At 37.1% G+C, this 17,462-nt stretch overlaps 1 pseudogene; it reads right to left on the bottom strand.

Moving 5' to 3' along the window:
• Positions 1-667: 667 nt before the first annotated feature.
• Positions 668-5,845, bottom strand: LOC141251653 (uncharacterized; annotated as a pseudogene).
• Between the last annotated feature and the right edge of the window lie 11,617 nt (positions 5,846-17,462).

Raw genomic sequence — 17,462 nt, 5'->3', positions numbered from 1 at the left:
TAATAAAGTATTAACATAGAAATCTTGATTAATAGAATGGCATTTGAGTAGATCTTTTGTTTTTCACCATATTGTATACGCTTTTTCTGGATCTTATGCATCGTCTATGTCTGCTTTGTTGCGCATCGTCTATGTATGCTTTGTTGCGTTCTGTTATCTCTGCTGGGGTCCGTGCTCTTTCCATCGTTGCTCGTTGTTCCACTATCCATGCGGCAATGGCATGGCAGGCTGAGGCTCTCAACAATTGTGTTAATCACATGAGTATGAAGGCTCAACTTCATAACCTCGCCGGGCTTGATTCTTCTTACAGTCTGTTTGCCAATATTTGCCATGCTGTGTATAGTATGATGAATATAATTGTGCAGTTGTAGGTCTCAAACTTGATTGATCCCATGAACAAGTACTCTAAGTTGTACTTTGTAATTCCGACTGCATCATTACTTGTTGGTTTGTCAGGCACTTAAAGAACAGTCGCATTGCATTGCATTCTACATTGTCCTGAACGTTGAACACAAATTCCGAAGTAAACATTATTTTGAACAAGTCTTCTAGTCTTGTGTTTACATGTTATAATAGCATTCCAACAAAAGATTACTTACATATGAATGAATTTTGAAGCCGGAATACAGAAGGAAAGGTAGAGCTTAAAGAAAACATAAATTTGTGTCTAAGGATTGAACAATTTCCTAAAGGGCCCATCTTTGCGGTCTTTGGCAGCCTCGGTTAGGGCAAGGAACCTCTTAAAGCCAGTGGTGGCTGCACCTCGACCGAGTGCAGCCGCCCTTGCAAGCACGTCTTCTCTGGTGGCGGTGGCGGTGGCGGTGCTCGCGCTGGGCATTGGCGGCTGTACAGTAGTAGTCAATGCCATGGCTGAAGAAGCGCTCATGTTTACGGGGGCTGCCTGTTTCACTGTTGACCCATGTTTGATGAAGTCGTCCAATATGCTTTGCTGCTCTGCTTTCTTTAAACCCTGCCAATCAGATATACCACTTTATAATCAAAGCACAACGTAACTGAGTGATATCCATATACTGACTCATACCAAACACCAGATATCAGTCAGTTTGATATCGATATCTGGATATACCAAACAAGTATGAATTATATCTCATACTCATACCTATATCCACATATCCAGATATCAAAATATCAATACCCAACACCCCCTTAAGTAGATGAGTCTTTGGAGATGTGGGATAAGTTAGATGATGATGAAAGGGACCTTAAGCTCGAGGATTCGTTGGAACTCTGAAGGGGTTCCTTCTGGAAGGAGAGCACGGTATGTATCTGCCACAGAGTCAACAGGAGACAGAATGACCTGTAAAATAGAAAATGTTGGGCTATGAATATGGATATAGATATGGATACAGATACAGATACAGATACAGATACAGATACAGATGATGAGAAATCATATGGCATACAAATGTACCTTGAGCAGTGCTTCAGCTTTGCTCATCTCCCGGCTGACAAACTTGGAATAGCTAGCTGCACCTGACGACTGCTGTTTTACAATATTAAACATGTCAGGGAAGAGTGTTTTTATCTTAACAACATGGAATGGTTACATACCTTCAACTGTTTTCCGAGTGATGGTACATCCAGAAGAACCGTTTTCACTGCTTGAGTGTCCAAAAGCATCTGAAATTCAAAAATAACAGTGTTTTCAGCACCCAACCCAAAAGGAACATATATTATTTTGGAGATTATCAAGAATATATTATCCTACTTGCTGGGCTCCAGTTTCTGATATCTGCTTGCACCTGAATATATTGAGATAGAATCGCGGACCAAGGGATGAAGCTAACTACAGGGAAATGAAAACTCTAAATAAAAATTGGAACATAGCAAATTGGCACATGAATAAGAGAGCCTGCTTTGTTAAAATAATTAGATGAACAAATTGAATGAACTTACCTTGTCAAGGAAAAATTGCAAGTAAACAGGAGTAAGGAGACTGCCAAGAACAGGTATACTTGTACTCAGTATGCTGTTGATACCATTGACATATCTGCATTAATCAAATATAATCCTAAATCAACCAAATCTGTACATATAGGAAAAATTAGTAAGTAAATCATCATCTTACGTGGACTGGTCACCAACACTTTCAAGTGTGCTCCATGGAACACGAGTCATTGCAGCCATTTCAGCATCAAATTTAGTTTCCAGGCCTTGAACTAATGTCATTAAAGATTTCGTTATCACAGCTGAAAACTCATCCTGCAAGATTTCACACCACGTTTAGATACAGCAAAGCAAAGCAGTGGATCTTGAAAATATTCACTTCCTTTTGATTAAGATAATACCTCAACTTCTGACATGTCTACTTGCTCAGCAAATTGAGGATCAATTATTTTCAATATGTTGTCAGCCAATTCACCACTCTGCCAATAGCAATCAAGGCAACTCATTACACCATACATTCATTATATTATATACACCGATTTTGGCTTAAAACATTGAATAATATATTAATATCCACTTAGGGCAAGGTGAGGAAGCCACTAATTTTCAGAATCTTAGAGAACTCAGGAAAATCTCCATTTTCCGCATTCAATTCATTCGTACGCACTGACTCTGTAAGTGCTTAAATACGGACTTGAATTACTGATAACTGACTAGAAGTTGCTAACCCACCATTTAAATAGAATAAACTGACTTAACTGATGCACCTTCAGGACACTAATATTGACTTCTAACATAAATTACTGAATTAAGATAGATATAAGTCATATAGCTATCCTATCAGACTCCATGGTAATGTAATCAATAAGTTATTGCAGTGGAAATAACAAGACTTTCTAACAGAACTCACCGTTTTATGACAGTACTCAGCTGTGTTCACTATGTAACATATTACCCTTTCATCTCTTTCAGATGTCTGCTCAAAAGAAGTAAATAAATGAGTCACACATCCAAATTACTGAAGACAAGAACTGAATATTGGATACTGATGTAGTATAAACCTTAATCTGTCCATCCATTCCAGTGGCAGCAGCAACAATCCCTGAACCACCCTTCGGTAGCTTCGCGAACAGCTTTGTAGCATATGCCTTCAGTATTTTTTGGAAGACCTGTCAACGTTAGAGAAAAGTTTCCATTATACAATCTTGTAAGATAAAATTATTAAAAATTGAAAAATAGGCTAAGCTTTATATTGATGGTGACTATAATGCTAATCCTTTGCCCTCCTTGTATAGTTGTATGTATGTACTAAATCATCAACCGGTAAGTTGGAGGCTAATGTTTACCTTAAATAAATTGAGTAAAGTTTGGTTCTTTGTCAGAGCACTGCATCGCTTTAGGCTCCGTCTGATAATTAAGAAGACCTACGAAGCATTAAAATGGATAGTGTCATTAAAAGCTGAAGCAAAGTGAAATTTGACCTGTTCTTCCAGATAATATAGAGATGAGTATAAGAGAAAGACAACTAACCTGCATACTACTTGATAATATATGTGTCTGACTACCATCATCTGTCTCCCATGTTTCTTCCTTAAGAAGAGATAGCAAAGAAGAAGAAAAATTGTTCAGGGTCACAACAGTTATAAAAAAAAAAAGTAATCTACCTGAACAAGTTTCTCAAGACTATCCATCAATGTTTTCTCTTCCAATTCCACATATACTGCCAAGTGAGGCTCAAAGCCTGAAGAAATAATGCCGCGGAAATTGAACTGTGCAATAAATAGACATAGAAACTATTAGCTGCAAATCCTGAACAAATTCAAGCCATAGATCACAGTTATAACACATATATAAAGATGATATGTGCAATGCAAAAATGTTCAAGTTTGACGATACCACATAAAAGACAAAAATTATTAATGAAAATTACCCCGGCTCCAGGCACTGAATAGTCTTTATGGCCATCTTTCTCCTGATTATCATAAACAAATAGTGACATTAAAATTCAGATTGTTTATATGCATTATGTAATGCCTACCTCATTTTCATTTTCACTCCCTTGGTGTGCAGCAAGCTTCTTCTCATATTTTCTTTTAATATCCAATACAGCCTGACTCTTGCCTTCAGAATCTTCAACACCATTATTCATTTCCTTGTTTTGAGTGCTTCCCCCAAATTTCTCTGCTAATTCTTCTTCAAATTCCAGTGTCCGTTGCAGAGCCTATGGATATCATTCATACTTTATACTTACAATTATGTATGAATATGGAATGAAATTAAAACAAATAATTATGTACGTGGAAACTTACAAGTAATAAAGTTGCAACATCGGGCTTTTCTTTTAAATTATTAAGGATTTCAACAAGCTGTGACCTGAAATGCTACCCGTTATGTATAATCCAGTCACAAAATGCAGGCAGCTTTCAGAAATTAACTTATGACAAACCTTGTGAGCTTGCAGAACTGGATGCAGAGTAAATAAGGAACATGCCATGATGAAGGAAATATTTTCCATATCTCCTCATTTGTCCTCAAACGCCGCTTGATCCATGCATATCTCCTTTCTGCCTTGTCCAGCTTTGCCAATTCTTTAGAAACAAGAAACATTAGCAAATAAGAAACAAACACTAGATGGACCAAAAAGGTAAATATTGTGAATTGATGTAATGTACCAGCTCCTTCAAAAATCTGTCTATAAGAAGTAAGCTCCCTATTGCAGAAAGTTTTAACCAACTCTTCACGTACAGAAGGTTCTAAAGCATCCACAACTAAACAAGCATCTGAAAGTTGCTGTAGTAAATTAGCATCCTCTGTCTCCTTTCCAGTACCTAAGCTGGACATGTGAAATCAAGAATATAATAAAACCCTAGAGTGATGTTTTCGGAGGAAACTTATAGTTATGCATCAATGAAATAATACAATTTTACCTTGAAAAGTCAGAGAAAACATGAGATTTGAGGATTTGCCTGATATTCTTAAACTTTTCTCTTAGTTCTGTTATTTTAGGCACGTCTCTATAGGCTTCAAAGTGGCTAGACAATTGGTTCACTGCCTATTATATCACACAAGAAGAATGATAAAATATTGCATAAGTTTTGTAGAAGCCATTGAAGATAAGTAGAAAAAATACAACTCTTTTGATATATTTTCATTATAAACATTATACCTCCAACTGTGCAGCTGCCTCTCTGTATTGTCTCTTTGAAGCCATTACCTGAAGTTGCTCCACAGCAGACACTGCCAACACAACAGCAGTAAGTTAAAAAATGTCTGAAAGCATGGAATGCAAATCAAGGTAAATTAATAGAACCCAGCATGGTGAGGCGATGGAGAGCAGTAATGGTGGTTGTTATATGCTTCTTGGCAAAGTCTAGCTTCTTAATGTCACGACAAATTTCCTGAACCATTGTTTCACTTTGCTCAGCCTTGGTCTTTATTTCCCGAATTTTGTGCATAAGTTCCTGTGAATTACATAGTTGGGTTGTGTTATTTGGGAAATGAAGATAAACAAACAGAAAAAATCTGTGTACCCAGACCTCCACTGCGCTTGTAGCAGCTGCTAGATCTTCCTTTGCCTTTGTGCCTGAATTACTCTAAATTACATAGGTTAGTGAGAAGAGATATAGTTGGGGAAAAAAACAAAAATGTAGCTTAAAATGGAATTCAACTGTATTAAGGACCAAATAAATATTACCTGCTGGCGAACAGCTGCTAATATTGAACCATCGACTCTTCGGATCTCATTGTGTACCTTTTGCATAAGTGGCTCAACACCAGACAGAGATTCCTCTGTAATTGGCCACAATGTCCAAATTTTGCTATGATTAGAACTATAATCAGCACATACTAAAGTTTTTCGAGAACAGAGCGGAAAGGGGATAAACAGACCTGTAGGAAACATCTTGTTGATGTACTCCATGGCACTTGATTTATCCATAGCTCGTAAATCTGACATCTGAAGAATTAAGTATGATCAACAATTCGAGGCAAACATGAGACCCGATCCTGTTACGCTCACCGCATCCATCAACGTCGCTCACTGCTGCGAAATAAGAGTTACAACACGAAGACTCTGCGTGCCACGAATCTTCCAAGCTTGAAGACGGCCCAACTATCTAAGAAAGGTCCAATGACTAGGCCCAACAAAAACCGAAGTTATATCAGTTAGTTTGCTTTTAATTTGCTTCCGTAGTTAGTTTTGTTTTGTTGGAAAGTGATTAAAAAAAATATTAAGAGGGAAGTTAGTTTTAAGAAAAATATTAAGAGGGAAGGTAACTCGGCACCACTTGGGAAGAACTTGGTTATGTTATGACGAAATATTTTACTTCATATGTTGAACCTATAGTCTATGCCGCCAGCTGTAAGCGACGAACTAGGTCATACTTAGAACGTACCCATCGTCGATCAAGACCGCAACCATTGGTCTCCACTGTGCACTCTTCTAAGCATTCTCTTGCGCGTGCACCAGTGCACATCACAGTGCCTTTGCCTAGTGCCACAATCTCCCCTATTGTGCACGTCTCTACTCCGACATCGCACCTCATATCTACAACTTCTGCACCGGCACCTAATTATGTGATCTCGTCATCCAATGTTCATGTACATGTTACCTCAACCGAGCCGATTTATGATGTGACCGAGAGTTCTATCTCTTCAGCCCTGCCCATGTTTCATGAAGATGTAGCGGAGATTCCTAGCACACCGACGCAGTCAGCGCTTGAATCACCTCCTATCTTTGATGAGTATTCTGATACTCATCCGACGTAAGCGAAGGGACAGAATTTCCAGTACTAGTGTCTACGGCTTTGCAAGAACCCAAGGGATATTCGGTTCAACCATATAAGGTGACATATATTGCTATATAAGTGTCCAAGCAAGAAAAGAAGATCAATCTGAGGGGTATTTGGTTCAATCATATAAGGTGACAGACATTGCTATATAAGTGTCCAAGCAAGAAAAGAAGATTAATCCAGTACCAGAGCCTTTCATCTTACACTTTGTTGTGCCTAGATCTGGTCTTGTACCCTACATAGAGTCCATGCACTTTTTGACGTCTGCACGCTTGATCTCCCTTGCTCTTACCTGCTCGAAGCGGAGACGTTTCGATTCTAAGGGAGGAAAATGATGCAATCATGGCTTACAATCATACAATTCGAGGCAAACGTGAGACGACCCTGACCGTGGTGTCCTCCTTGGACGAATACTTAGTGTATGTAGTTATTAAGTATTCTATTAATAATTCACATTCTCATTTTTATGCATTTTCTGTTTTCGGTGTGTGTTTCTCTTATGCTTAAGAGAACCGGCCCATTAGTTAGAATAGGCCCAAGCCCACTAAGGTTTTAGAAGGTTTTCTTTGGCTATATATAGCCTTCTTGTATTTCCTTTTCAATCACGTTGAATGCAAATTAGAAGTTGAGTTATCTCCTCTTTTGCAAAGGCGCCACCCCGGCCCGGGCTCGCACCTCAACAAGCCAAACACTTTCTTGTTCTATTTCTTAAACACGTTCTTGTTCTGTTCCTCAAACACTTATAGACAAATCAACGACCCGGTGAACGTGCTCGATCTAGATCCGCATGCCGAGATGAATCGACACCCAGTCGTTTTCGTATCAAAGTATCTAGCAATTGTCTTAAATGAGGCAGAATACTAAGAAGAAGCATTAGAATAAACCTGAAAAGAAAAGGGTCCGACCCATCATGAAACCACCAGATCTAGGTTGCTTATACAGTGCAATTGAGTCTCATATTTGCTCATCTTGTAGAGTGAAAACTAAGGATATATTTCCAAAATATCAAATTTGCAGCTGCTTAGATTCTAGACATCCAATTCATATGATACAAGCTTAATCAATAATCACTAATGTGCATTCAACAAAATTGGCATTCTCGAGTTCGAAGTTCGGAGATCAAGTAGACGGTAAAAAAGTTATAATTGATTCCAGTTGAGAGATTTTCGTATCAGTACACACCTTGATGGAGGACCGGTTATGGATGAGCTCGCCGGCGCCGGCGTAATGACGACGTACGATCACTATGGCAGTAGACAAGATAAAGAACGAAGAAATAGAATCTGATGTGTCCCCTTTTTCTTTGCCTCTTAAAGTTTTCTCAATTGAGTGCTTTTACTTGGTGGGTGTGGGGCCCTATGTAATCTATACTCAATATTTCCATTTTATCTCCATCATCCCTCATATATTTCACAAACTGTAATCTGTAATTGATGTTCACAAATGGTAGACAGTAATTGAATGGAAAATATTTTGATGCTCTATTTTTAGTAAATTACTTATATCTACAAACATATATTTTTACACGGGTCTAAACATCGCATGCCTTTTTTAATAAATTTCGCATGTTGAGCCGTGATGGCTAACATGCCTCAGCCGTGACTGAGCCGTGATGGCTTGAATTATCTCAACCATCATAACTGAAATTAATCATGATTAATACATAATTAGTCTTTATTAAGGTTTATTTGATATAATTAGTGCAATTTTATAATTGATTGGTCTTATATCTCCAATTAGGAATTAGTCTTATATACCCCCAATATTAATGTGTTACAACAATATATAACATAAATTAATTATTATTATGAGATTTTGATTGATTAGTGTCAAAAGATGGTTAACCAGGATAAAAATATTGTAGAAAAAGTTTATATGCCTTCATTTATACAATATTTTCCTTGATTAGTCTTGATATGCCTAGTTTATTAGATTATAATAAAATATTACATGTGAATCATTGTCTTAATTGAAATATTATTGCTTAGTTATTCTTGTTTATATTCCAATCCAGGCCAATGAACAATCTAACAACAATATGACGACTAAGGGAGATTGTAAGAGTTGTAAGAAAAATCAATGTGATGAGAAAGAGGGGTTGTATAAATTGTAAGAAAATTAAATTTTATGAGAAAGAGGGATTGTACAAGTTGTAAGAACAATGAACTTGATGAGCAAAAGAGATATATCGCTTCATAGACTATACAAATTATGAACTTGATGATCTAGTATAATATATCATATTTATAATGTTACATGTGATATTGATAGAATATTCATGCAATAATATCCAAAAATATTATGAGCCGTGATGGCTCAATTGATTCCAGCAGTCACTGCCTAGGGCCTTTCAACCATCACAGCCGGAGGCCTTTCAACCATCACAGTTGATGTGTATATCTGCAAGCTGTCTTGTCTCACTAAACCTCATTAATTATAGCCGAATTATCTTAATTACATCCCTTCTCTAGAACAACTTTCCATCTCTTAAATTCATCTTCTTCCTTCATTTGTTCCTCGTCTTTTCTTTCCTTCTTCGTTTATCCTTATCGTTTCTTCATATTTATTTCATGTTCAAACACTAATGGATCCTCATAATTACCAACAATGGTCCAACAATGATGAAGAATAACAAAGGAACACAACCCCTACATATTCAATGAGGTAAGCAAAGTTCACTATGTTTATAACAATGAAATATTAGTAGAAATTTTTCATGTTTCCATTATGAAGAATGAATATTTTAGGTTTAGAGGATTGTAGAGTGTTAGAAAAAGTGAATGAGAAGTTGAATTTTGGAATTTAGTAGAAAGATTTGAATTTGGATGTTTTAAAGGTTAAGATTTCAAATATAAATGAATACTTTTGTAGAGTGTTCCGATCTTGAATATTTCGGTTCAGTTAGTATAGTGACTTAAACCGTCACGGTTCAAATGAATTTAATCATCACGGTTTAAACCATTTCAATCGTCACGGTTGAAGCTCATTTATCCGTGACAGTTGAAATCATTTTTGAGTACCAGAATTATGTTACTGCATACTCTTATGTTTGATCTACATCATTTTGATGTGGTTTTCTTACACAGTCATTTCCGGAGACATATGGTTCCTTGGATGACATTTCACTTGTATTGCCTTCAAAATTTACATGTGCTCCAAACTATCATCCACCACCATATAATGATCATTACGAGCCCTTTCGGAGTCAGTCACATGCTCCACAACCTCAAGTTCCCGAATATGGGTGACAACCTTTGCACAGTCAACCACAGTTCAAGACACTTGTGGAAATCCCTGAGGTAGAGTTGGACGACTTTACCCGATTCTTTGATTTAGGCATGGTGTTAGAATCAAGAAAGGATATTTTGAAATGGGTAAAGAAGATTGCCAACGACCATAACTTTTGCCTCGTTAACCATCAGGTACAAAGATCGGAAGGTGGAAGACGAGGGGTGACATGGTTGATGTGTGAGAGGAGAGGACTTCATACTTTCAAAACCCAGACCAATGATAATAATACAAGCAAGAGCCGCGGTTGTGCATTCGAGATAATTTGCAAGGAAGAATTGATGGGTGTGTGGAATGTCATTATAAAAAATGGCATTCATAACCACGTGATAGGCGATGATTTGAATGGTCACTCACTCGTCGGGAGGCAAAATGAAGAAGATCTTAATGTGTTCAAGAAACTCTATGAAGGTAATGTTAGACCCGTGAGAATCAAGTCTATAATCAATCGCATGTCAGGCAACAAAACGAGTCAGAAGCAGCTTTACAACCAGTTGTAAAAACTAAAGAAGGGAGGAATGAAAGGAAGAAGTGTGGTTCAAGAGTTTTTCTACCGTTGCAAGGAGAACAATTACTATATGGAGTATAGATCTGATTCAAAAACAAACAAGGTCACAAACGTTTTTTTTTTCGCATCCTGATTCGGTCAGACTTTTGAGGGCATCCCCGTACTTTATGTTGCTTCATTCGACGTATTCAACCAATATGTAAGTACACACATCCTATCTATATCTGCTATTATTTGAATATCACTTATTCGATGTCTTTATTCTCACATTTTGGTTTATGCTTCATAGTTACAAGAGTCCCTTTTTGAGATGGTTGGTGTGACATCTACTCGGAGAAACTTCAATGTCGTTGGAGCATTCTTAGCACAGGAGAAAGAGGAAAACTATGTTTGGGCCATACAACAACTTGCAACATTGTTTAGAAAAGTATGTAGACAACTCACATGTATGGTGACCGATAGAGAGAAGGCATTGATGAATGTTGTCGATGCAAGTTTTCCAAGTGAAAAAGTTATTCTTTGTAGGCGCCATGTGAGGATGAACATACAAACTACATACTGACATCACTTCCAATCAACAACCATTCCAATTTCATACAACAATCCAATAATTAACACCATTTTTACCTATTTCATCCAAGTTTATACAAAATTCCAATAATTAACACCAATTTCATCAAAGTTCATACAATTTTTTTAATAAAAAAATTCAAGTTTCAAACTAATATTTCTCTAACTTCATCAATTTTCCAATAATTAACACATCATACAAAAAAAGTTCAAACATTTCTCTACATAAATCACAAGATCTATAACTAAATGTCCACAAAGCACTCAATTCATCAAAGCACTCAATACATAAACCATCCAATTTTGTCAATTATCACCTAAAACTTAGAGATTTAGCAAGTTCAACCAAAAACACTCAATTCATCAAAGATCTATAACTCAATGTCCAAAAAGCTAAATAACAAAGATGAATAGCACAATACTTACAATTTGTAGCTGAAACAAATAAAAACGCAAACAATCGGAGCTAATGGGCATGGTGGCTAAGTAAAAGAGTCGGGAATGTTATTTTTGAGCTCTTCAGCCGTGAAGGAGGCGGAGTGTAAAGGATGAGGGTTTGAGGAAAGGGAAAGAGTCTTTTATAGGGGTAAAATCGGAACCGTGATTGTTGAACAGGTTTGGGTCGTCACGGCTGATTCCTTTTGGCCCATCACGACTGTGAATATCTGGGCCGTCACGGTTTTAATGTTTTGTCCCATCACGATTCAACGTGCATCACGTTAAAAAGCGGTGCAAGGATGATGGTTCAACATGCAAAATTTAACAAAAAAACATATGTAATATTTAGCAACTCCCTATTTTTATTCAAACCAGCCACTTGTAATTACTTGTATTTTATAAGCTTAAATTGTTAAACATTTCTGTAGTCCTGATATAAAAACATATATACAACATTTTTTTATAAGGCCCATTTGCACGGATATACAAAAACCCATTGGATACTTGCACAAGTATACAGTTTATGGGTGTTAATATTGCAATAGTCGTTTTATAGGGGTTTAAAGGTAAATTCGTATTTTAGTTAATCTTTATCATGTTTTGAAAATCATTTTAATTCACCTTTTTGTATTTAACTAGAAAACCATATTTTAAGGTTAGATAGAATATTTTATTATAATTTATGGAAAATAAAGAAATTTTAAAATAGGATGTGACATGAGATAGGTTGCAATTTATATTCTAATTTGAGTTTTACAACCTTAATAATGAAAAGGTAATTAAGATTACAAACTCATTAAACCCCAATTCCATTTACTATTGTAACATTCACTCAGCCAAATTGAATTCACCCACCCAAATCAATTTTTGTTCTTCGATTCAATCCTTCTTCTTCGTTCCTTCAACAATTACATTGCAGGTGTTCGCGTGTTTGAACAGAACTGAATCTTCCAGGTATTCGTGTTCATCCACTCTGTTCTTCGTCTTCGTTCAGCCCTACATCTTCGTTTAGTTTAGTTGTTCGTCTTTGTCCAGTTCGTGGTTTTTCATCCAGGTTAGTTGGTCTTTCTTCGACCCTCCACTCGTATTCGTTCTTCGTTCTTCATTTTCTCAGTTAATTTTCCTTTCGCTTTGGAAAAAACCAAATTGCGTTAAGCTCCTGAATATCGACCTTCCTAACCTCTGTTTGTTCAATGTTGTGGCTTTCTCCATTGAAACCCCAAGGTGTGTTATAATGCAATTGAGGCGAGAGCAATGCCTAGAACTTGATTGATAGATGAGAAGGAGACAAAAGATGCAAAGAAGGAAGAAAATAAGATAGCTAGGCTTGACGACCCCGACGATGAGCCAAGGCAAAAGAGGGCAACAGTGAAGTCCGAAATTTAGTTCTAAAACTGTGTAGAAGAAAAAGACGAAGAAGGAAGGGAGTAGAAAAAAGCCATTTCTGTTCAAGGACAAGGTATGTTAAACTTTTGCATGTTTAATTTCAATTCACCTGTCAACCCTTGTGTGTGGTCTAATGGAAATTGCATGTTCTAATTGTAATGTAGATAAAGTATTTGTTTTACAAAGGCGACCTGTTGTATGGTAGAATCAACATAAATTGTAGGTTGCCATACTTAACCGATATTAAGAACAAGCTGACGGGGGAGGATTGGTGTTTGATAACTGCTAGCCCTTTTGGAAATGTAATAAAAATGGTTAGGCAGGTTGCATTTTCATCACAGACAGTCCATTCAGTTTTGTTTAAGTAACTTCAAACCAAGAAGAAATGGGAAACTTGGTATGAAATTGGTGGAAAAGAGCTAAGGTTTTCAATGAGCGAATTTGCTATAATAATTAGGTTGAACTGTCGGCCTCTCCCACTGTTGACACAAGGAACTTATAGCAAGAGGAAAGACATTCAGTATATGGAGAAGATTTTGGTGGACCAAGTGGACCTAAGACATCAGTTCAAGACCTGTATAATAGGTTCAAAGAGTACGGTAAGCTAGATGATCGGAGCTTGTTATATGGTGTTAACTAGCGACTATTAGACTAGGTTTAGTGGTGTTTTAGGTGCTTGACGAGTGGTATGCCTAGAATCCGGTGTGGAGTTTATTTATGGATTGGCAGGATGCTCGTAAGCGTTTTAGTGGCTTTATTATGGAGATCCCGATTGTACTCACTTTTAGTGCATTCGGGATGGAGCTAGATAAAGTTTATGCCACACCTATACCCCAGGAGAAGCTGAGAGGCAAAGACAAGCTGCCTCGATGCTTGCAGAAGCAGAAGTTCGTCTCAGATGCAACAGTCACGATCGAGATGGAGGGTCATGACCGAGATGCACAGTCACGACTGAGATGAGATGTCATGATCATGATTCATGAAGACTGGAAGGTGGTCACGACCAAGACCCGGACACGGGATTACCATATTTGAAGATTTTATCTTGTTTATTTTATTACTTGTTTCCATTATCTTGGATTTGTTTTAGTTGTTTTAGTTCTTTTTATTATAAACTATATAAGGGTAGATAGAATTAGGTTTTAGGATCCATCTTATTCTACTTTTTCTCATCCAACCTCCACCTTAGAGTTTTTCATTATTCTAGAGATTATGATGAACTAAGCCCTTCATTGTTCACTTTGAAGATTGAAGCCTTGGATCTTGTTGCATTGTGAGTTTCTAAACACTTATGTTCTATTTCAATTTAGGATTGTTTCATTATCTCTTGTGCTTGAATCTATAATTGATTGATATTGATTTCATCTATGTTGCAAACTAGGTTGATTGATATTATTCATATTGCTAGGTTTAGATAATTGTATTTGAAAAGTCTTCACCTTTGGTAGCAAACTCTATTTACATGAACTATTTGTTATTGTTTATAGGGTAGAGATTCTGAATTCATGTCGAGTATCGGTGATTCACCAATGGTATTGCATGAACCTACTTATCTTTGATCTTAATTCTATTGTGTTATTGAATCTTTGAATTTCCTTGGTTATAACTTACAATAAGGGTCTCTAGGACTATTTGGACTAGTTGTTATCTTAGAACAAAGAGTAGGACAACCAATTGAATGTTTATGAGCATAAGTTATTAGGATTCGATGATCAATGTGCTTGTCCAATGTGCTGATTTCTGATGAGTGAGTGTTTCCAATCATTATTCATACAACCTAGCATTATTTTGTTAGCATTAGTAGTCTAGTTAGAATTAAATCATAAAACCCCCCATTGGTTACACCATTAGTTACATTAATCGAGATAAACTGTTCTCAGGCTCTCTAGGGATTCGACCCCTACTTCCCACTTTACTAAGTGGATAATGAGTTGGGTTCTTTGATAGGCACCTACTACTTTAGCCTCATCACTAGACAACTACAAATTGAAGTTGGGTTTACTGTTGATTGTTGAAGATATTTTTCTTGGAGGAGACAAGAAGGCTGTTGGAAGACATGGACAAGTTTTGGAGTTACCCTTGGGGCAGAGTTGCTTACAAGGAATTAAACAGGTCTTTGACCAAATCTATTCAAAGGAGAATGGGGATAGTGGAGCTTGCAATTAGGTATCCTGATGAGGAAAGAATCCCCTACACAATTCAAGTAATGCCGGTTGTATTCCAGGTATACCAATTTTATTTAGTAAGATTTTGAATTCATAGTGGAGGGATATGAATTTTGCTATGTTATTTCACATTGTTTATCAAAATGCAGATCAGTTCAAATTATTTAGTTACTATGTGTTTCACAAGTATGGATATGGAAGTGTGCCGGAGCTATTGGCTTACAGTTTGCCTCTAGGATTAGTGAGACTTCAATTCCAAGAGGCCTTAGGTGGAGGGCAGGTGAATGTCCAGAACATGGGGATTTGAAGTTGGCACTAGAAAACTCAGAACTTGTGGTTCAACCCATTCTAATTCCTGATGTACATGAGTTGAAGATGATGGTAGGATGCAAATTCATTGATGAAGTGAAGGACAATTTTTTTGACAAAATAGTATCTACTGTCACAGCTGAGAAGAGAAAGGAAATAGATTCTGGTAATGAAAGATGTAAGACAAAAGAAGTTGGGAGAGGAGTAGATAGACATGAGGATGCAACAATGGCAATGATTAAATGTTGCTTTGAGAAGTTTGAGAATAAGTTAGAAATGTTGCAAGACAAATTTGATGTGGTGGAGCAAAGCCTATGTGATAGGATTGACAGGGTTGAGCGAAAACAGAGGCATTATACACAGATGTCCCAGACAAGAGCACGAGGAAGAAGAGAGCAGCGGAGAAGTTTAAGACTGAGGACTATGGATCTTATAAAGAGGAAGAAGATGAGGAATACATGTCTACGACAGATGTGTCAGAGGCTAAAACTAATGGCACTGATGCTGAAAATGCAGAAGAACATGATGAAGATGATGTTACAGACATGGATGAAGGAGTAATGAGGTATGTACTTGCAAAGAAGTTAATGAATTATATTGATTTTAATGGACAATTATAGAATTAGATACGTTGTTAATTTACAAAATAAGAGAAAATGGAAACATTATGAAACCACTACCTTCTCAAGTAGAGAGTGACAGTGAATTAACTATCCATGACATGCTATATGCCAAGAAGGTAAAGAAGAGGGCAAATGAGTTGGGAAAGAAGAAGGCAGATTAGGAGGTTGAGAAGGACGTTGGTAATACTACGACTGAATGCTACGGTGATGATGTGATGGACATTGTGAACAAGGTTAATGAGGTGACAAATGGAAATAAATCAAATGAAGATGAAGGAGGTGAGACAAGTAAGAAAGGTGAATATATTGAGGAAGGCATTGTTTCATCTGGAAAAGAAAAGGAGGGTGATACCGTTCAGCCACCTGAAGCTAGCAATGACAGAAATGAGGAAGGCATTGTTACATCAGGAAAAAAAAGGAGGGTGACAGTGTTCAAGCAAGTGAAGTTGGCCATGACGGAAACGAGGGAGCCATTATTACATCAGGAAAATAAAAGGAGGGTGACAGTGTTCAGCCAAATGTGTTTGAGAGTGAAGGAGCGCAAAGGGATGGGACAAGTCAAAAAACGAGGAAAATGTATGGGAAGGTGATAAGCATGACTTGCGAGTGGAGCTTCATCAGAAACAAGAGGTTGTGTCAGGTATGTATTGTATTGTCCTGCTAATAATATGTAAGCTAATAATATTTTTTAAAACTTCATCGATGAATTAATTTTTCATTACACAACAGCTACATCGAAGAGGGTTAAGCCAAAGGTGAATGCAAAGGTTGGTTCTAAAAAGGTTAAAAGTGAGAAGGGTGCAATGAGAAGTAGAAATTTCTGGAAAAAATAACTGGGAACACTGTTATCAAAGAATTTACACTAGCAATTGAATGGTACAGAGTAGCCAAGTAAGTGTCTTAAACATACAAACATCGGATGTTACATTGTCTTATAACTGCGTAACACCCTAAAATATAAACCATTCATGTTTCATGCCCAAGCCATTCAAGTCAACAATGGGGACTGACATTATAAAAGATCAGTTCAAATGTTAATTGAACCTACTGTTTGGTGAAATGATTTGGTAAGGGTGGAGAGATACAGTTTTTAAAATGGAACGTTTCAATTTTACAACTGGTTGTACATCTTGTTTTTTAACATGTACATATAATTTTGTGAAATGCAGGTTTTCAATGAGGCCCTTCTCGTTCTCCGTCAGCATCTACTACACAATGCATCTAATGACGACAAATCAACTATAGTGGACACCATGTTCACGCGATACTTGTTTGACCAAAAGATAAGTGCTAAAGGAGGAACAAAATTAGAAGACCTTCCACCTAAGGTTGTGAAGTACTTCAAAGGGGAATACCCTTACATGCATGGTAAGCCATGGGACAACATCGACTTTATATACACCCCTGTGTTTGTTGGTGGAGACCATTGGGTTGCGACAAAGATAGATCTGGTGAGGTGCGCCATCAGTGTATATGA

Source organism: Phyllobates terribilis, unplaced genomic scaffold, assembly GCF_046119375.1.
Source record: "Phyllobates terribilis strain yellow unplaced genomic scaffold, ASM4611937v1 Scaffold_7365__1_contigs__length_38206, whole genome shotgun sequence".
Lineage (NCBI taxonomy): Eukaryota > Metazoa > Chordata > Amphibia > Anura > Dendrobatidae > Phyllobates > Phyllobates terribilis.
The sequence above is the reverse complement of the archived record's forward strand: the minus strand, read 5'-3'. Positions and strand labels throughout refer to the sequence as shown.